Source organism: Danio rerio, chromosome 15 (assembly GCF_049306965.1).
Source record: "Danio rerio strain Tuebingen ecotype United States chromosome 15, GRCz12tu, whole genome shotgun sequence".
NCBI classification, from domain to species: domain Eukaryota; kingdom Metazoa; phylum Chordata; class Actinopteri; order Cypriniformes; family Danionidae; genus Danio; species Danio rerio.
The window spans coordinates 26,822,265-26,845,498 of NC_133190.1; the positions used below are offsets into that span (position 1 = coordinate 26,822,265).

The 23,234-nt window shown below is 36.0% G+C and overlaps 1 protein-coding gene and 1 long non-coding RNA gene across 3 annotated transcripts in view; one reads left to right on the forward strand and one right to left on the reverse strand.

Moving 5' to 3' along the window:
* Positions 1-23,234, forward strand: part of sez6b (seizure related 6 homolog b) — a 335,386-nt gene that overhangs the window by 141,229 nt on the left and 170,923 nt on the right. The gene's annotated exons all lie outside the window — the stretch shown is intronic.
* On the reverse strand, positions 311-22,468 carry LOC141377845 (uncharacterized). The gene is made up of 5 exons (XR_012390863.1): positions 22,362-22,468; positions 7,614-7,779; positions 4,215-4,354; positions 3,810-4,115; positions 311-943 (listed from the first exon to the last, which is right to left on the reverse strand). It is a non-coding gene; the product is annotated as an uncharacterized lncRNA (long non-coding RNA).

Below are 23,234 nucleotides of genomic sequence, written 5' to 3' on the forward strand. Positions count from 1 at the left end.
TAACCCTGAGCAAATACCTTAAACCACTGTTACATTTTACCTTGTGTTATTTTGTGCCCCGCTCTCCCCTACTATCTGTAGTTGCTATTATGTAGTTGATATAACTATATAAATATCACAGGGTTGAACCAAAATGCTTAAAAGCTAATTTGTCTGAGGGATTTATCAACCAGTAATGCACAAACAAGAATAAGGAGATGAGAGGTATTCAAATGACTTTGGTCAAACCAAAATGGTGATGTTTCTTTCGGCACAGAATACAGCACGATTATTAAACTCTACATCTACAAAATAATTAAAAGAGATAAATCAAGTTGTTTTTGCTTTTTTAATGTTTGTAATTGATCACAGGCCAGCTGTACGAAACTATGGATATTTTAAAGAAGGAGAAATGTTTAATTTCAACAAATTTACCACTAATACAAATACTGCATCCCCTACATTCAACATGTTTTATTATAGACACACCCTAGCATAAGGCTTAAAGAAAATCCAGAGTTTATCCTCATAATCACACCTTTTGTGGTGATATACATGCGTGTTCAGTGTGTAAATAAGATCTTGGCTTGAACACACTGTTATTAGTTCCTGACATGACTGCATTTTCCAACAAAGGCTCATTTGGAAAACGTAGCCCTATATATGAGCTTGATTAGCTAGCCCAGGTGTGTCTGATTCGGGTTGGAACTAAACTTTGCAGAACACCGGCCCTCCAGAGCAGAGCTATAAACATTTCTGAAAATTTTTAATTATGTAGCCAGAAGCACATATGGCTCCATTTTGTCTTTAAAATGAACGATACGGGGCGGTATGGTGGCCTTCCTTTTCTCGCTTAGCAGCTGACCGCTTACCTCCGTATGGTCGGCTTTCCTGCGATTACCACTTTGTCCTGTTAGCTTGCCATGTACGTTGGCAGACTTGACACTCTAGCGAAGATCGGTTCCTGAAAGCAGGTAAGAAAATGGGTCTGAAAATGGGTAAAAATAAGGTGAGGACTTTTTCCGGATTGCTTTTTAAAACTGTCGGTTGGGTTTAGGGAAGCGGGTGGGTGGGTCAACCATGCTTTTGAAAACGCTCTTATTTGGGTTTAAGGAAGAAGAAGGGTGGGTCAGTCGATCAGTCAGTTATTCAGTAAGTCTGTCAGTCAGTCAGTCGACAGCTGATTCTGGTGGATTTATGCGAGAACAGCAGGCGTGAATGGCACTTGCGAGAAAAATTTAAGATCTCAAAAAGCAAACACAGCAGCCTTCAGTGGATTCGCGAAAAACAAAAACTACAAAAAAAGTATCTCCTGGGACGTATTTGGCGCTCTCCGGAAATGTATATAGAGGTACAATTTCAGAATGAGCCTGGGTTGGCAATTTCATCTCAAGCGAATCTACTTGATTTTTTTACATTTTAAGGTATCTTAAATAATGCAACATTTAGGAGGTGATTTTTGTTTTATCATACTTTGTTACCATTGAACAGAAGTACAAACGGTTTTTTTTTTCAGTTTCTTCCTTACCGAATTATAAAGACAGTTTAATGTACAAGTTTGCAAGCATCACAAAGCATGGTATTTATGCTAATTAAAATGTTTGTGAACATACTTGATATGTGCATATATTTAAAAAGGTTTTTGCATAAATTAAATACTCAATAGCATGTCTTATTGCCAAAACTCTAATGTATTTGGACTTTTTTCCCTCAATCACTTTGATACAGCTAAGATGGACAACAAAGTGCTCAATGGCACAAAATGACAGCATAACGTTGAATTTTCAGAAATGCACTTCAAAACAAATTGGAGAGGAAACCCTTTTCACTTGCAGTTTCCGCAGATGTGAAATTTGGCCTTGAATATAATTAAATTTGGCTGCGCTCAGAAACAATGAGAAGACGCAAGCTAAACTATAATCCCTGCAGAGAGATTCATTTTTCTAAATGGGCTTTTAAGGCCAAAGCCCCCGTATTCTCCCAAGCCCTCTAACAAATATCTCTGTTGTGTAGTTGCTGGTTTGGGAGGGGAAATGAGCTTCTGAGAGGAAGCCAGGGAGAAGGTAATGAAGTGTAAAGAGAGCGATTAATAAAAAATCAGTGCAGGAGCCCATGCCACTGTTAATCCTGATTAAAACATAAATGCTGTTTTGGCAGCTCTCTCTAAATAAACTCATTAACTTTTACAGAGGCAATGAATGAAGCATAAGCACGAGATGCCCATATGAGGTGGATGGCTGATCTCTGTGACCTGGCCACTGGACTGTGACCACAACTCAAGAGAAACAGCCCATGATTGCAGATATATACGCGACTGCGCTCATGTTTGCAAATGCTCTGGTAGTCCTTTTTAAAATGGAGCTGTTTTTGTTATAACTTCATTATAGATAAGTTTGAATTAGCCTGTTAGAACTGGGCTTCAATAGGATGCGATTGCAGTATTTTTACGTTTTGTTACAATTTTTCGGCACCCTGCTTAAGACGATGATTTTTAGTAGGACATCTTCATTAACGGCAGCAGTAAAAGCTATTCTATGGGGACGGATATTTGGCAGGCTTTGAAGGGTAGCGGTGGCGACGACTTGCATCATGCTAATGTGCATTTAGGAGGTGGTTTCCTGGCATTAACAAAAGGTCATGTGAAATGAGCACATTGGAACCATTAGGATGCAGTTATTTGTCAGTCCCTGAAGAGCCGTGCTAGTGAGCCGGAATGAAGAGCGCGCGTTCGGAGTGTAAAGTGCTGTTTTAGCAGCTGTTAATGAAGGGAAATGAGCGTGCTGACTGAGGCAACATGGCGTCAGGTGGCACAGACTAGCCACCTGGCAAAATCCACAGACCTCTTGTGAACCGAAGAAGGCAGATTAGACGTTCTCATTAGTCATCATGTAAAAGATGCTGCGTATTGTGGCTTTTTGTTTAATTGCGCTGTAAAATACAGGAGAGAGAAAATAAATGCAGTCGTATGTGTTTTCATCTTTAAACTGTTTTGGCATTATTTTTGAAAAGTCATTATGAGTGCTTCAGCTTTTGTTTTAATGTATGTTTCACTAAAGGAAAAGATCTTGACCTTCACACACCCATTTTATCGGCCAACACTAGGACAAGGAATAAAACACAGTGAGATTTGTGCCATTCAAAGACAAAAATAGTTTTTAAATCAGTCAAAACCACGCAGAGAGAGGAGTAAGCTCAGACTCATGACCACATTACTGCTTTAAACTGATTATTTTTAGTTGATTTATAAAAGCCAGTTATGACTCCTATGAATCTTTTCTTTTAAGATGAATAAAAACATGTATTAAGACCAGTTCGGTCTGATAGAAAATCGAAATCAATGACTGAAACAATTAGGAGTAGTAAATAAAAAGATAGATTAGAAAGTAAAAGACAAGTGAGGTATTAATCTTTAATAAATAACTTTTTAAACTATTTTCTTAGTTCTCAAAACCTACCTGAGCTCAGACTCCCCTCTTACCCTGCAAGGAGGGGAGCCCGGGATTCAATTATCTTAGTGTATGGGTTCAGGGCTCTGTCCCAGGACATGCCAAACTTGCTTTATAATCAATCATCAGCTACTGTTTGAACTCTTGAAAAGGTTCTTTTAATTAAATAAAAACTATATAGTGCAGCCCAATTTTGAAACAAATGACTCTTTTTAAATTGATCCTCATTAGTAAAATAAAAAATGCACTAAGGTCTAATTTCTTAGCAAATGAGTTTATGATATAATTGCTTTTAGTGAATCAAACACCTGCCGCAAGACTAGTGTTGCCAGATTCATACACAAACAAATATTTTTAGTGAATCAGAATCATGCAAATACTTACTTTAATAAAATAACTTGAGAAGAATCTGAAACTGGGTGACGCGGTGGTGCAGTAGGTTGTGCTGTCGCCTCACAGCAAAAAGGTCGCTGATTTGAGCCTCGGCTGGGTCAGCTGGCCTTTCTGTGTGGAGTTCGCATATTCTCCCCGCGTTCGCGTGGGTTTTCTCCGAGTGCTCCAGTTTCCCCCACAGTCCGAAGACATGCAGTATAGGTGAATTGGGTAGGCAAAAATTGTCCGGAGTGTATGCATGTGAATGAGAGTGTATGGGTGTTCCCCAGTGATAGGCTGCAGCTAGAAGAGCATCCCCTGTGTAAAACATATACTGGATAAGTTGGCGGTTCATTCTGCTATAGCGACCCCAGATTAATAAAGGGATTAAGCTGAAAAGAAAATGAATGAATGAACCTGAAACAGGTGGCATGGTGGCACAGGGGTTAGCGATGTCGCCTCACAGCAAGAAAGTCACTGGTTCGAGTCCTGGCTGTGTCAGTTAGCATTTCTGTGTGGAGTTTGCATGTTTTCTCCAGGTGCTCTGATTTCCCCCCCTGTCCAAAGACACGCACAGTAGATGAATTGAATAAGCTTAATTGGCCGTAGTGTATGTGTGGATGTGAATTCAAGAGTGTATGGATATCTCCCTGTGCTGGTTTGTGGCTGGAGGGGCATCCGCTGCGTAAAACGCATGCTGGATAATTTGGCGGTTCATTCCGCTATGACGACCTCTGATTAGTAAAGGGACTAAGCCAAAAAGAAAATTAATGAATGTTTTAATCTGAAACATGCTCTACAACCACTCAAATCATTTGACCAACAAACAAATTAATAATTAAAACGGTTTTCAACATTTTATCATTTTGTACATTGGTATAGCAAGAGTTTATCATAGTGGTAATCTTGTAATCTGTTAAATAATTAATAATATCTAACTGAACTGCACAATATAAAGCACAATATTCCTTTTTATTACTTTATTAATTTTTAAGAAACTTTTCAGGAATTTTACTGAATAATTTACAGCATTACTGAGAGAAAATTTGCAATATGCATGCAAAGTGAGCATAATAACTGATATATACCCAAATTAAATTTGAAACAAATTCAATCAAGTAGAGAGCTGGTGAATTAAAATCAAAGAAAATCAGGAAATCTGCATTGATGCGCAGCTCTATTAGTGAACAATATGAATGACTCCAGCTGTTTAGTGAATTCAGCCCTCAAATAGAAAGTCCAGAGGAAGTGTAGAAGAGCCCAGAGAGCTGATAGTGCTGCATTCGGCATTCTTAACCCTGGGATTGGAGAGAAATTGGATCTTGTTTTTCTGTTTTGCCTTCTCAGAGTAATGAGATAATGACGGCTGGAAATTAGAGTCTAATGTCATTCAACGTCTCCTCCTGTGTATTGCCTGAAGAGGCTGATTAGCCTGTTTTCCATCGCAAAGTGTTCCAGCACTCTATTGATATGCTGCTAGTGTATTGTTGGAACCTACTGCACACAAATGTGGAGAATAATGCCATTGTCAAGGCCTCATTGTAATCTTTGACACCAGCTCCCATATTACATGCAACATTAGCCACAACATATGTTTTACGTTACAAACCTTTTAATGTTTCAGCTTAATTGAAGATTTTGCTTGATGTTTCAATTCAAGGCAATATAATGAGATTTTTTCCACAGACTTGTATTTCCACAGACTAGAGTGTAAAAATATTAATGGTTCTGTGGGTCTCGTGATTCAAATCTGATCTTTAGTTCGTATTTTCTATTGGATTCAAGTCAGGTGATTGGCTTGACCATTCTACAGCTTTATTTTCTTTCTCTGAAAGCATCTGAGCGTTTTCTTCTGCATTTTGAACCATTGTCTTGCTAAAATGCTCATTCTGGTTTCATCTTCATCATCCTGATAATATTGATGTTGGACGGAAGCAGCTAAAATTAATGTACAATGACGAAGGCCAGAGGGTTGCTGAATAACTTCTGAGAGGTTTCAGCTGCTGCCTGGGCTTCCACTGCCTTTCTATAGCTCCCTTTCTTCATGTGTTCAAAACCTTTTTTACTGCTTCATTTCATTATATTGGCGAAGCAGTGGCGCAATAGGTAGTGCTGTTGCCTCACAGCAAAAGGGTTGCTGGGTTGCTGGTTCGAGCCTCGGCTCAGTTGGCGTTTCTGTGTGGAGTTTGCATGTTCTCCCTGCATTTGCGTGGGTTTCCTCCGGGTGCTCCGGTTTCCCCCACAGTCCAAAAATATGCTGTACAGGTGAATTGGGTAGGCTAAATTGTCCGTAGTGTATGAGTGTGTGTGTGTATGCTTCCCAGAGATGGGTTGCGGCTAGAAGGGCATCCGCTGCGTAAAAATCTTGCTTGATAAGTTGACAGTTCATTCCGCTGTGGCGACCCCGGATTAATAAAGGGACTAAACCGACAAGAAAATGAATGAATGAATTTCATTATATTATTAAGTTAATTTGTATACTAATTAATTTTGTTTTATTTTCATATATGGATTTCTGTGGATCTTATCAACATATGGTGAAAATGTCAAATCAACGGCACCTTTAGAAATATGTTTTATAAAAAAATGGTTATGTGTTGAATATTTTTTCCCACTTTAGATTTTAGTATAGGACCGACCTATCATGCAAAATCACTGTTTGGAAGCAGTTTGGACAGAATGTGTGTAGGAAATTAAAATAGTGTCTACACAACTATAATAGAGTGGTAAAAACACACAGTGCAAGGAAAACCAGCTAATTTGCATTTAAAAGCACACTCATGAAAATGCCTAAACTGATCAAAAATGTACATTTCCAGCAGGGTATAATAAATAATCTGATGGGTATTTTGAGCTGAAATTTCTCACACACAGTATGGAGACTCCAAAGTATTATTTTACATCTTGTAAAAAGGGGCTAAATGGGTGCCCTTATGAAATTGTAACATTATATTTAAAATAACAGTTGACAAAGAGACTACAAATGATCACAGGAAACAAGAACAGAACAGGGTTACATTCAAGCTAAAAGAAACTGCAACAATAAATAAATAAAACGCATGGCACGTTTAAAATTGCTAAAATCATGTTTTGTTTTTTGCATATGTTTTGGGTCAGGAGGATTTTTATTACTTTTTTCTTTAGTATTTTATGGTTACCATAGCTGAATTTGTTTAATTAGATAAAAATATGTTCAAGTATTTATTTTCCTTCAGCTTAGTCCCTTATTTATTAGGGGTTGCCACAGCAGAATGAACAGCCAACTATTCTGGCATATGTTTTACGCAGTGGATGCCCTTGCAGCCAGAACCAAGTACTGGGAAACAACCATATACACTCGTATTCACACACTACATCCAATTTTGTCTTACCCAATTTGTTTATAGCGCATGTCTGTGGACTGTGGGGAAAACCGGAGCACCCAGAGGATGCCCATGCGAATACGGGGAGAACACAGAATGTTACATACATACTTATATATATATATATATATATATATATATATATATATATATATATATATATATATATATATATATATATATATATATATATATATATATATATATATATATATATAGCTATATATATATAGCTGTGATCATTTGTTTATTGTCATACAGGTGTAAAGTGAACTTTTAAATGAATAAGCTGTTAATATGACAGTACGCCCAACAGAGAGTAACCACATTTATACTCAGGATGCACACTAATGACATTGATTTTAGGTTTACCACATAAACCATGCATTTTAAGCTAAAATACCTTGTAAGCATCTTCTACATGCTTCACGTAGACTGTAAATCATGTACTAACCATGGCAGTTTGTGGTGAGTTTTTCCTACACCAGATCAGTCTCGCTTTAATGAAATGCAGTGTTCCTCAGCACACAGATGACATGGATTAGGCTCAGAGAGCAGCGGCTGCCGATTGGCACTGTATACGAAGCACAGGGGAGCATCTCTCAGTCTTGCTGGCACGGCTAGAGAAAGATGAAATGAAATGAAAGCATGTCTGGATTAAAGCTTGTTAAGGGGAAGAAGAGCCTTAATTGCTCTGGCTTTGTACAGCCTCACAAAGAGCCAGCACTGCTAATCTGTTGCTCAAGGGTGAATGTTTTCTGCATCTAAACAAAAGGCAGTTTTTAAACAGGAACACAAAAGACCTGTATTCCAGGAAGGGTCGAAATATATTGGAACAAAAGTCCCCGGGGTGCAAAATGAAGACGAAAGTGATTTGTTTAGGGTCTGCTAATTGGCTAAAAAGCGGTCATTAATCATGGCTGCTTTTTGTTTATTGTTTCAATGCACACCTTTTGACTAGACAGGAAGTGCAAATAGAGCATCTTCCTTTTTAAAGAGCATTAACAACAGAAGACAAGGAGTTTATTTTATTAAATGAACTATAATAAGAACATTTCATAAGAACCTATTTTAATTAGTCGAAAATGTGTGTAGTTCTTAAGATTCAATTATGGGCATAACAAAAAAAAGACTTGCATGCATTTTGCATTTATTAAATAGTTAATTTCAGATTAAATTATATGTTTAGCATCAAAACGGAAAGTGAGGATTTTAATTTAATTATAAAGACAAAATATGCATTGCCAAATTTATTTATTTGTTTATTTTTTTGGGAAATTCAGACTCATTGATCCATAAACTCTCAACTCACAACTCTCACGTGGTCACCCACTGAAGCTAAGCCGGACTGCGCCTGGTCAGTACCTGGATGAGAGACCACATAGGAAAGCTAGGTTGCTGCCGGAAGTGGTGTTAGTTGGACCAGCAGGGGGCACTCAACCTGCAGTCTGTGTGGGTCCTAATGCCCACATCTCAATGAGTGCTGTCTTTTGGATGAGACGTTAAACCAAGGTCCAGACTTTCTGTGGTCATTAAAAATCTCGGGATGTCCTTTAACCCGGCATTCTGGCCAAATTTGCCCACTCGCCTCAACCAATCAGCTGGTTTGTGGTGTGCGGTCTGGCACAATATGGCTGCCGTCGCGTCATCCAGGTGGATCCTGCACCCTGGTGATGGTTGAGGAAATTCCCCCCAAAAATGTGTAAAGCACTTTGAGTGTCCAGAAAAGTGCTATATTAATGTAAGGAATTGTTATTATAAAAGAGATAAAGTATGTATAAAAGCATACATTAAATGGCAAGCACTGATAAAAACCAGTGATGTTCAGTACTATAATGGTAGTAATGTTAATAATCAAGATAAGAACACAACCTTTTCTCCCTGAATGTTGATTATTCTAAGTTTATTCATTTATTTTGTTAGAGTTTCAATTGCAAAGAACATCCATAGTCAAATTTATTTCATTTTGAATCGGACTTTATGTAAAAGAGATTCAGTACATACAGTTGAAGGCAAAATTATTAGCCCACTTGTAAAATTGAAATTCTTTTTCAAATGTTTCTCAGGTGATGTTTAATAGAGAAAGGATTTTTTTTTTAAAGTATTACCTATAATAGTATTACTGTATCTTATTTTTTTACTGGATGAACTCTTGTTTTTTATTATATGCAGTTTCTTTTTTTAAAATAATATTTTGGGTTATTATTTATAGTAATAAAAAAATAATTATATAATATTTATTTGCCCTCTTCAGATTTTTTTTTTCTGATTTTCTAATGAACAAGCCACTGTTGTCCAATGACTTGGTGAATTACCCTAACTTGCCTGGTTAACCCAATTATCCTAAAGCCTTTCAATTGCACTTTACGCGGAATACTTGCAAAATAACTAGTAAAATACAGTAGTATGTACTATCATCATGGCAAAGACAAAATAAATTAGTTATTAGAAATGAGTTCATAAAACTAGTATATTTAAAACATGTGTTGAAAAAGTCTTCTCTCTTTTAAATAGCACTTGGCAAGTCTGTTGAAAAGACAAAAAAATCACAGATCTCAAACATATGATTTTGTTTGTGTTAGCAAAGTATGTTTAGTAACAAAATTTCTATTATTTTACTTCAGTTAATTTAGTTTTCAATTTATTTATTGCATTTTTGAACTTTTGGTCTACTCTCAGACTACAGTACAATGTGGCACAATCCAACCCCAAAAAAGGTCACAGATATGACTTAAAAAAAGTTCTTGACAGTGCGAATGACATAAACTGCACCAAATGTAATGTTCTCAATTCTCACTTGAGCCATAAGTGTAACAGTGGCAGGCATACACAAGCTAAACTTAAGGTGTAAATACAATAAATATTTAAAAATGTTACTCTCCTTCTCCTTGTGTTATTTTTATTGCCTAAATTCCCAGAAATTCTGTGGCATTTACAATACAATGCCTTATGAATAAACCTATAAACACTCAAGTTAAGGGATTCTGTGCTTGCTTCAGATATTATTGTTGTCACTTTGTGACCATTTACAGTGAAATCAAAAATCTAATATTGGCCAGATTTTAAAGTCCATACAGCCAAAAAACAAGAAAAACTAAATCTCTAAGAAATAATTCTGAATTGAGCAATAACACTTGCTGTGTGGGCATAACTCAAGCAAACCCTTCTTATGCCCTCATGACTGCTTCTAAAGGACTTAATTTTTTTTCTATTATGCCCCAGCGGAGCAAATCCAGTTTTCCGTCTTTCCCCCAGTCTGACCCATCTGACTCCGGCTGGGATCTTCTCCTTTGAGCTTTCTCAGAGCGAGCTGTTTGTCTCGTAGGCTAAAAATGCTCATTGACTGAAGCTTGTGCACGAACACGCTGCAGTCAGGACACTTCTGTTTAGGAGTTTTATCAGGTCAGTGAGCACAGCCAGACTCCTTGACTCCCTGACAGTTTGTTTATTCCTATTTAGGCAGCACATCAAATTTTCACCATGATCTCTTCCAGGCTGTCGTGTTCGGAAATGTGACATATTGAGGTCTTGTACATCAAAATGATGTCTGATGCTGATATTTTATAGCCTGTTCCTCTGTTGCATCGGTTGCAATATTAAACTACTACATATGTGCAACTGGGGGTTGGCATTGCTGAGTAGCGTTTCCACTCTCTTGATGAAGTTAAAAGGCCTGTGAAGGGTTCGTCTCTATAGATTAGATTGCAATTGGCGTCTAGTCATCTTTGCACGCTAAACATGACATTTATCAGCCAATTATGGATCAAAGTAATACCATCAAAAACCAAGATTAATTGCATGAGAGGCATTTATGTCATTTTATAAATGTATGTGTACACTTCTATTTAAATGGCTGAAGTCAGTGAGGTTTAGCTTTCATTGGAATGAATACTTTCATTCAGTGTGAAGGCATTAAATTCATCAAAAGCTAAGGTTTCATCTTCACTTCCATAACGAAATTAGTAATTCTTCTAACCCTCGCATACAAATTATTTTCTTCCCTCATTTGTCCTCCAGCCAAAGACTTTCCACCTTCTTCAATAATTAAACAACATCCATCAACACACAGTCCTTCACACCACAAACTGGGAAACGTATCTTATCAGCATACGCATATACACACACGCACATCCTTCTCTACACTCATAGAGCATCTCTAAACTCATCCTCTCCAATCATCCTACTACTTGTCTGCTTGATCCTGTTTCATTTAATCTCCTTCAAGCCATTTCTCCTTCACACTCACTCGCATCATTAACACATTCCTTCACTCTGGCTTTTTTCCCGCTGCATGTTCACAGACTTGAATAGGCCCTATACTCAAGAAACTCACTCTATAGAGTGCTTTCACACTAGCACTTTAGGTCCGCACATAGATTTGTTTGACATCAAAGTATGGTACGTTTAGCTAGTGTGAACGTGTCTTCTGAACTCGGGTGCGCACCCATGAACCGTACCCAAGTTCACCTGAAAGAGGTTGTCTAGGGTGCGGATCATGTGAACTCTGGTACAGTTCACTTATGGTTGGAATGTAGTCGTACCCAATAACGGAAGTGAACCATCAACTGTACAACAAACGTTATAGTTTCACGTTCACTCATGTGTGCATGTCTGTGTATCACCTACCTTGGTGACAAGCGGGACTGACCCAGTGCAAACAGTGATAAAGTCTGCTTGTCTCCACCAAAAACGACTTCAGGTGATGTTCTGAATTTCTTTAATATGATTATTATTTATTTATTTATTTTTAAAGCAGCATAAAGACACAAGTTGCTCTCTGTATTTTGGCTTTGGTAACAAAAACAAAAGATTGTGTAAAAACAGAACGACTGTGATGTGCGGACATCTCCATTTTGGTGCTTTGCTTTTGTGGCTGTCACCTTGCAACAGCCATACACAAAACAACAACTTGATGACGCAAGCGTATCGGGGTTCAGAAGGAAAAAAGACCGTGTGAACACAAACTAGCTGACAAGGTGACAAGGGGGGACTATAAAACTTGGGTACGGTCCAGGCATTTAAATCAAGTGTGAATGCACTCTAAGAAAACCCTATAAAAGGGATTCTTTTCATTGCAAAACACTTGATTGAGTTGTGGTTAGCCAAGTATTTCAATCTACTAAGCATTTAGCCTGAAAAAGCAGACATTCAAAGAAAGACCACCCTGCTTTTTGCTGTTGAAGTCTTAAGACAAGAACAAGTGGCTTTCCAAATCTTCAATTCTCTTGCTGGATCTGTCTGCTTCTTTTGTAGCATACTGTAGTTAACCACCAGATCCTCTTGTTAACACTCATGACATTGGAACCACACTCCAGTGATTAAATCCTTACTGTGCAAGGTATCTTGAAGGGGCAAAGTGTCCAAGTTGCGACATCTTTTTACTGGTGTGCCTCAGGGCTTAGCTCTTGGACCACTTTCTTTTCTGTCTACGTTGCATAACTAGAGTTTGTCATTCAAAAAACTGGCTTTTTATACCATCTTGTATTTTATATACAACATTAGGAGGGTCACACCCTTCATATTGGAGCATGCTGTGCAACTCCTTGTTCAAGCTCTTGTTCTGTCCAGGCCGGACTTTTATCGCAATGCCCTTCTGCCAGATTTTTCTGTCAGTACTATAAAACTTCTGCAACTGATCCTGAATGGGTTACTAGCTTCAACTGAAGTTTTATGTTTTTAAGAATGAATGCTTATAGAAGATCCTCATAAAAGGTGGAACCACAGTAAAGACATTCAACATCTCAGTTTCAGTTTGCCATATGAAGAGTCCTGAACAGCATGCTCTTTTTGCTCTTTATAGACATTTTCTACATTCATCTGGGAACACACCAATAATGCCTCAGCAAGATGTCACAACAAGGTGGAACAGCATGTTTTGTGTGCTGAAAAGCCTCTTTAAGCAAACATGAGCGCATGTGGTTTACTCTGCAGATTATGATCAGCCCTTGACATTCAGTGCCCACCAATGGGGTTTAATTAAGAACATAATTTCTCTTCTCTCTTCATTTGAAGAACTAACAAGGGAAATGAGTGCATCTGTAGCATTTGCAAGAAACGTTTCCCATCAGTCACTGCACTAAAGTTTCTGCTGAACAGCTTGAAACTGACAATGGAGTTGACAATGGACTCTTTCATAATCGATGACCAAGCACTGAATCAGATTCTGTTTATTGTATCACATCCAGGCTTGTGCCAAGACACAAGATTATTATTTTTTATATGGACAAAAAGCAGGATGTGCTGAGTACAATAGGATTGAGGGGTAACATGAGGACAGTCCTTCTCTTGAAATACAAGCTTTGTTCAGCATGACCATGGAGAGATTTAGATTTACCTTGCAACAAATGGATTTAAACCCAGCACATAAACTCTTGGAAACGGAAATCCTCTGGAATATTAGTGTATTGGTCAAAGTGCTTTTCCTGATCTTGCACAAATAGCACAGAAGACATAGAAAATGTACAATACAACTGAGCTGTGGAAAGCAAAGAAAGATTATCTTCTAAAGGAAAGATTAGAGATTGTCTAGATAATAAGAGAATTTAAATGTATAGATAATATTAATGTTATCTAATGATTTTTATATTAAAAATGTAAGTAATACAAGTAAAAATATTAAGTAATTCAAATAATTATAATATAATAATATTAGTCTTTTAAATCTTTGTTAATATATTATATTACTAAATAATATATTATTTGCTAAGGTATTATTTAGTAATTTATTAAGTTCAAGTTTATTTACTATACATGCTCATATATTATATAATAATATAATAAAATAAATTTGCAGCTGTTGGACAACATAATAAACTTTTGAGGCTTTTTTGGGTGAGAATTTAGTTGTTTAGATTATAAGCCTTCAAGCGGAGAAGAACTCAGCTTAAATTTCAAACTACAGCTGATCAAATCTTTATAAAAAAGAAAGTGACACTACACTGTAAAAAAGTTGTCCCAATGAAATCTCAGGAATTGTGTTGTTTCAGCTCATTTTTATTAAGTAAATTGAACAAAGAAAAAATAAATCTTTTTTTGAGTTTAAGTCGATCTCTCTTTTGTATGTTGTAGTTCTGGATTTATAAGATAATGATCTGTTAGTGTTTGCTTTGCTCTGACTTTTTCATGGTTAATTATTGTGATATCCCGATTGCAACAGAAAAATGCTGGGAAATCTCTGTAGACTGATAGCTGTTCAGCCTTATAATCTTAAAATGTGAGCAAAATTAGCTGTTTTGTCATCACTTTAGACATTATGCTAGAGAATCATTTGAATACCAGCTCTAAAATGATGTTAGTGAATTAGCAATGTTTTTGCTGAAACTATAGATGTTAATGAATGATGGAAGAAAGTAGTTCCTCGTACAAAAGGATTTTTGAGACTCTCTGTGTTTGACTTTCTTTTTTTTAAACATAATTATGCTGAGCTATACACACTAAATGCATCTTTATGTTCCCAAAATGCAAGGCGCACCACACTGACCTCTTTCTTGACAGAAAAAAACGAAGCGTGATGCGCTTTTTATGTCGCTAGGCAATGACTGAATCAGCTGCATAATGTGCATGAGTGTTGCTGTTGATCTTATATATAAGATATATATATCTTATATATTTTTTTACATTTTTTTAATTTTTATTTTATTTTATTTAATAATATTGTAATATTTAAGATTTGTGAATCATACAGCACCGAATAACTCAAAACAGCAACACCAAGTCTCATTCATCTTTAAAAGTCTCCGTTGTTGTCTTGACAATACAAACACTGGAAAAACAGAAAACAAGACACGATTGACGTAACATGATTTTTTCACTCAAGAGTTGACTTGTTTCAATTGCGAGTGCAAGTCGCACGAGGAAACAAAACGCATGTCGCAGCAGGCGGTTAAAATGCGAGGTGTGCAGAGCTCATAAGCAGCGCGCACAATGCTCATGGTAAATCATTCAAAAAAAATGCGCCTCTCAACATCAAAAAACGTCTACGATGTGATCTGCCCCTAAGGCACTCGGCCTTCGGCCTAGAGTCAACGCACGCCTCCCACTAGTGCCGATATACAGCCATATAGCACTGCTACTTTTGTGTTATTGCCCATATATATAACTATATCATATATGCTTAGAATATAAAAAAATATTACAGTTTTTCCAAAACTTATGTACAGTATGACTGTGAAAAACAGTATCAGCACACCGTGTTTTGTGTTGCTGTTTGTTTGTTTCTGCTTAGCACTGTCTGTCACCTCATACATTGGCTCTCAGTTTTGCTCTGCTTTGCTGCTTGTCTTTCCACATGGTAAAGGGAAGGCGATCGATCCATCAGTTGTGCGGTTCTCTATCTCTCTGTCCGATGGGACGCAGTAGCTGAAGCCTGCCTGAGTGCATCACTGGCTCCTCTTGGCCACCGGTCGATAAGCAGCCACTGATAGCAGGTGTCCTTGCATTGATCTGCCCTGCTTGTTCTTTGTCTCTGGTCATTATGGAGATGTGAGAGTGACCTTTCCACCGCAGTGTGGAGATTGGAGAAAAGAGCGAGTACTGAGGACTAGAAGACTTGTACCAGTGTGGATTGCAGGGGTGATAGACTTTAACTTTAGATCTGGCACACAGGTGAACCCTCAGATATATGTTCAAGTCACAGGAGGAGCTGACAGAAAACACAGGAGCAGTTGTCATTTTAGTGCTCTCTGTTACTCTGAAGACTGAACAAGACACTACTGTGATGTGGTACTGTGATGTTTTGCTGTTGAATAAAAAATGGTCTAGAGTTGTGAAATCAGTAGTAAATTGCACAAATAAATACAAAGATACTGTAAGTGACAAACTCACTAAAGTACACAAGTAAAATGTATAATATACTTCAATAGTATAAAAATATACAGTTTTAGTCATAATTATTAGCCCCCCAGAATTATTAGCTCCCCTTTTTTTATTTACTATTTTTTGGTGATCAGAGAAGATTGTTTCAACACATTTCTAAACATAATAGTTTTTAATAACTCATTTCTAATAAATGATTTATTTTCTCTTTGCCATGATGACAGTAAATAATATTTTATTAGATATTTTTCAAGACACTTCTATACAGCTTAAAGCGACATTTAAAGGCTTAACTAGGTAAATTAGGTTAACTAGGCAGGTTAGGGTAATTAGGCAAGTTAATGCATAACGATGGTTTGTTCTGTAGACTATGGAAAAAATAAAGCTTAAAGGGGCTAATAATTAAAAAACCTTAATGTTCATTTTTTTTTATTTAATTTAATTTTTTTTATCTAAACTGCTTTTATTCTAGCCGAAATAAAACAAATACGCCTTGAAAATTTCCTTGCTCTGTTAAACATTATTTAGGAAATATTTAAAAAAGAAAGAAAAAATTCAAAAGGGGGCTAATAATTCTGACTTCAACTGTACATATTCATTCATTTATTCATTTTCTTTCAGCTTAGTCCCTTTATTCATCAGGGGTCGCCACAGCAGAAGAATTGCCAACTTATTTAGCATATGTTTTTACGCAGCGGATGCCCTTGCAGCTGCAACCCAGTACAGAAAAACTAAAGATAAATGTAAAAACTGTATAATATTATTTACAGATATTGTATATAAATATATTACTAACCTTGGCAAATACTGACTTTTAAATATAATATTTTGTTTTAAAATATCCATGTCAATTGTTAACAAATAAAACCAAATGATAGTTTTATCATATTTCATTTATATATGAACTATATACTATTTATATAGTTCATATAAATATTATATGTATATAATATATAATATTTATATATGCACTATATATATATATATGTCTGTTCAAACAGCTTATATGAAGGATAAATAAAGTATATATGTGTCAGCAGAACAGGACATTATATTGTCCAAGAGCTGCAGTATTTGCTAAACTTTGGTGAGGTTAGTCTTCTGCTTAGCCCTCACTGCGGGCGGAGTGATACACACAGGTGAAGAGGCTGTACATGTGCTGACATCACAAACTTATGATCACAAACGTATAATTATTCGGTGCTCTTACAGTATAGCTATACTATATTAAGTAATTTGTATAGGTATAATTCCATTTGTAAATGTATCATTAATAATATATAAAAATGAATAAGCAATGCATGCAATTTGGTTATTTGTTATAATTATTGGGTAGGCTAAAATTGTCCATAGTGTATGTGTCTGTATGGATGTTTACTAGTGATGGGTTGCAGCTGGACATCCACTGTGTAAAACATATGCTGGATAAGTTGGCGGTCGATTCCGCTGTGGCGACCTCACATTAAATAAGGGACTAAGCCGAAAAGAAAATGAATGAAGGAATATTACAATGTGTTTAATTATTAAATACATTATATGCATGTTTCAAGGTTTGGGATTTCATAACAACACTAAATAATATAACATGTAATAGAAAATTAAATAACATTCAACTTTGAATAAAAATGACATGTACAAATTAGGTAAACTGGAATTCGATACCAATCGGTACTGAAATTTTAAAATTGTCCATTTCCCACTAACATTTTAGCGCTGATGAGCACGTTCCTAAACATCGCAGATTTGCCATTGTGTTTACGTACACTGGAGCGTTTTAAAGCCATGAAGATCAGTCGATTCATCAGCGGATCGCTCGTATGTCAGCTTATAAACAGACCAGCTGATCTTCATGGCTTTAAAACGCTCCAATGTCCCTATATCTTTAGTTACACTCAGTAAACAGGGGTGAGTTCGATGTACTGATGACCTTCACAGTCAATCACAGTAATTTATGTTGAGCACATGAACACAATGAAAAATCAGCGCTGTTTAAGAATTAGAATAGCAGGAAGAAAAGCAGGAAATGGACGTTTCAGTATCGAACTGGTATCGAATTCCTGTATCGTGACAAACACTAGTACAAATAAAATAATCCCCTAGTCTACAGTATACAGAACTCACTGTTTGTTTGGAACCAAATTTCTCCAGCAAACTTGAACAAATACAAAAAATGCACTTGTTTCACTTGTCATCACATTGTACAGACAGATCTTCAAGTTCAGAGCCATTCAAATACACTCAGAGTTCCTGGAGAGGCACAGCAATCACCATTACTTTCAGCACTCAGCCAAACAGTTTCTCAATTCACAATAGGTCTGTCTTAAAGCAACGATGTGAGCGGCTTAAAATAACTACTTGTTTCATCACAATTGCTCAGCAATCTGATGTAAACGACTGGAGTAATCACAATCCTGACAGAAGTAAACACTTTTTTTTTCTCTCTCTACTTTTCCAGCAGAATCAGGCCCTCGATAGACTGCAGCCGGGGATGTTTTCGTACACCTTTTAATGCTCTGATTACTTTATCATTGTATTTTATTTGCGTTCAGAGACTGCGCGACTTCTTTGTGTTTCGCAGGTACTGCAAATTGCCTTTGTTATCTCTGATGAATTGTGAAAGATGTCAAACCAACTCTGTGTGCTTTTTGCGAGTAAGTTGGATTGCTCTCTGTTGTGACAGAATAGGGCTGAAAGAGAGCGCTTTCTCTCCCAGCTTGAAGTTTCAAAGGGTCTTTGAATTATGTGTGACGGGGTTGAAGATAATGAAGGGTGTTGAATGTGTCGGAGCAATGCTGCAGGATTTGTCAGGCTGCTGCTGCTGCTGCACCGGAAAAAAAAGCTTCATATCCCCATTGTTTACTTTGGTAGATTAAAATGTCTGTGCGCGCATGTCTCCGGATGCATCTTTTTCTGACATTATTTGACAAAGCCAATGTTTTCCGGTGTGTTCAGTGTTTGTGTCCGTGTTTTGTTAGCTTGTGCAAATGATGATGCTGTGCTAAATGGAATGAAGGTAACAGAATGAATCGTGAGCTCCATTGGCATTTAGGTGATGCTTTTAACTTAACAAATGATTTGTAGGTGATTTGGCAATAATGATATTTTTGGTTTTTTTCTGTAAATTATTTTGGTTATGATTATTAACACTGCAGCTAATATAGTTCTATATCTACAAGAATGACCATAGTGGTTTATAAGACTATATAAGATATAAAAGATATAATATATATAAGAGATATAATACCAAATTTTTCTCACTACAAAATCTCACTACATGATTTTTTTCTCACTTCAATTGAAGCTTCTGTCGTCTAATTTTAAAAAGTCATTACCAAAAATACAACTTCCTTTTTGGTAGGATCCCCTATAATTGTTTTTGAGTTACTAGACCACCACCAAATATAATAATAATAATAATAATAATAATAATAATAATAATAATAATAATAATAATAATAATAATAATAAATGTGTTGCACGATGGTGCAGTGTGTAACACGTTCTCCTCACAGCAAGAAGGTTGCTGGTTCGAGCCTCAGCTGGGTCAGTTGGCATTTCTGTGTGGAGTTTGCATGTTCTCCCCATGTTCACATGTGTTTTCTCCAGGTGCTCCGGTTTGCCCCACAAGTCCAAAAAACATGTGGTACAGGTGAATTGGGTAGGCTAAATTGTCCATAGTGTTTGTAAATAAGTGTGTATGGATGTTTCCCAGTGATGGGTTGCAGCTGGAAGGGCATCCGCTGCATAAAATATATGCTGTAGTTGGCGGTTCATTTCGCTGTGGCCTGATTAATAAAAGAACTAAGCCGAAAAGAAAATGAATGAATAAATGATATTATTCTTTAAATATTATTAATAATATAAGAATTATTCCTCAAATTTATAAAGCTCTTTTCAGGACACTAAAAGCGTTTTACAGACTTTTGGGGGGAGGGATTCTCCTCATCTACCACCAGTGTGCAGCATCCACCTGGATGATGCGATGGCAGCAATATTGTGCCAGACACCAGCTGATTGGTGGAAAGGACACAATTAAGATATAGGGATGATAAGGAGGCTATGAGAGAAAAAGGCCAGTGGGCAAATTTGGCCAGAATGAAGAAGTTTTTTTGAAGGACATCCTGGAATTTTTTAATGAGCACAGAGAGTCGGGACCTCTTCAACGTTTAACGTCTCATCCAAAAGACAGCGCTCACTGAGCATTAAAGAGTCCCCATTAATATATTGGGACGTTCGGACCCACACACACTAACCTACTGTAGCTTTCCCATTTGGTCTCTCATCCAGAAACTGACCGGGCGCAGCCCTGCTTATCTTTAGTGAGAGTTGCAGAGAGCTAGCTGCCAGGTAGCATACCGTGGTATAGAAAGTGAAAATGTTGCTTTTGAAAGTTTGAAAGACATGTTTAAATTAAAGTCATGTTTTTGCGATCAGAAAGTTGCTAGGCAACAGAGGCATGCATCTTAAAAATGGAAAAGGTGGGCGCTAAAACGCTTGCGGTCAATTTGATTACTATTTATTGATTACTTGTAATTTTAATAAAATAGCAATGTTAGAATGAAATTTAAACACATTTTGGAAAATTCACAGTAGCCATATACATTTATTTTAACAAAGTTATTAAAATACAGTATAATATATATTTTTAAATGACTGCCTCTGTAATTTTATGCTAAACTGCCGGCAGGTTGCAGCAGATCCCTGTCTTAATTGTAGAGTGATTTAATCATTCAAACGATTAATTTAAATGCCTAATTCAATTAGAAACTAAGAAACTGGCTGTATTTATGAATAAAACACTATAATTTTCTCAATTATTGTTTTGATTTGCACAAAATAAATGTATACAGGAAAAGCAACAAAACAAAAAGCCTCTTAAATGTTTTGTTTGGTACTATTTCATTTGGTAAAACAAAAACAACAAGCAATGTGTGTCTATAATATAAACTCAATATTCAATTCTTGTTGAAACGTTAAAAAAAATAAATTTAAAAAGTCACTAAAGTGACTTGGGATTAACGATACTTCAAGCTAAACTGTTCATTGTCATTTTAGTACTTTTAGTACATTTTTATATGAGTTTTTTAATTTTGATTTTAGTCATTTGATTGTAAATTCAAATGTTATTTGTCACATACAGAGTCATACACAGTATGATATGCAGTGAAATGCTTACACAACCACTCGTGACCTTCAAAATAATAACAACAATAACAAAATAATAATAACAACAATAAAAATTTACTTTTGGAAAAATATAAGTTATGCAAGAGACAATTAAAGTGAATGTAAACTATTTAAAGACTTTCCACACTGAGTAAGTGGTTGTAGAAAAAAAGTACAAAGTTTAAAATATAAAAGAGCTATCTATATACAAACAGAAACATAGAAGTGTTTCTAATAAAGTGCCTGGCACATAAGAGAGGAATGAGTGTATCCTATAGATGGTTTATCAAGCCCACTCTCATGTGTGGAGTACACTAGAACGTACTATATGCCCAGAGTGTGTGCAAATGTGCATAAATGACCCAAGAGTGTCCAGTGGATGTTTAAAGTACATGTATGTGCATATGTGCAATGTTCATAAGTGTCCATAAAATGTGCAATGTGGAAAAAAACTGTTGATTTGTTGTGAAGTGTTGACAAAAAAACATCTTTATTTGGTTGTTGTATGGTTTTAAATCATTTTAAGTAATAATAATAATAAAAATAAAAAAATAAAAAAATAATAATACATTTTATTTGTAACATGCTTTTCTCCAATTAAAAGCACTTACAAAACAGTAAAAAAAAAAAACAACAAAGCACAATAAAACAATAAAGAATACAGTAAAAAACACAGTGAGAATAAAAATATATCACAAATTAAAAACTAGTTAAGTAGCTTCTTAAAACAATCCAAGGAACCAGCATTCCTAATATTTGTGGGAAGAGCATTCCAAAGTTTGGGTGCAACGTAAGAGAATGCCCTACTTCCCATGGCGCTGACTTTACAACGAGGCTGAAACAGTGTAAGACCCAAAGCAGAGCGTAAACAGTGAGAGGCAGAAGAAATAGATATCAAATGTAATTTGGAGAGGAACCATGAACTGCTTCATATGTTTCCTATAGTTTTTGATCAAATGTTTGGTATGTGTTTCTTTTTTCTAGTTACCAAAACTATTTTCATTTCTAGCTTTATTCAGTGATCCAGCACTTTAGTAACCATAATAATATCATGAATGAATGTAACTTTTTCTGTTCAGTGATGAAGAAAAAGCATTTATAAATACCTCAAGCATTACCTAGTCATATTAAAGCCACACAGTATGCAACACACTTAAGAGTGAAAGAAATGCAGTCTGTGTATATGATGATCATACAGTGCGCTGCTAAAATGATTGCTCACCTCTCTTTCTCTGCTCTCCATATAATTGCAGTCTGCGAGTCGCTCTCTGCCATCCAAATGGATTAATTATGAAGCCTTGTGTGTGTGGAGTGTAAGTGTTGAACTGTGAGTGAGGAAGACACGAATCAAAGGAAATCAATTTAGGGGGTGATGTAGGCACCTTAGCTCACTTCTCCCCTTAATTTCCCTCATGCTCTCTGAAAAGCCTCATCATAACTCAAGTGACACTTTTTCAAGTTCCCTCTGAGGACAATCAGCAGTGTGTGTGTGTGTGTGTGTGTGTGTGTGTGTGTGTGTGTGTGTGTGTGTCTGTGTGTGTGTGTGTGTGTGTGTGTGTGTGTGTGTGTGTGTGTGTGTGTGTGTGTGTGTGTGTGTGTGTGTGTGTGTAAAAGCAAATGTGTGCAGTTGATCGCAGGGATTTAAGCATTCTTACTTGAAAGAATGTTCCAGATTTAACATAGGTTAAGATAAATGTGTGGTATAATGTTTTAATGTTTAAACATTTTAATATGTAAAAGACTTATGTTAGTCAACAAATAAATCATTTTGACAGTATGACTTTAGATTTATTTATTTATTTATTTATTTTATTTATTTATTGTTTGTTTGTTTAAAAATATACCAAAATATATTTAATCAAAAAGCAGTTACATTAAAGTTTTTTCTTATTTAAGCTGTAAAGATTTTTTATGTTCAATCATATTAAGGACACATTAACATTCATAAAGGTCATAGTAAATATAATTAAATAAAAGATAACTCAAATAATAAAAATTGTTTCAAATATTTAAAACTTTACAAAAATGAATGTTATCAACTTTATTCTTTTAATAATCATAAAAGAAGTTGAATACTTTTCACAAAAATATAAAC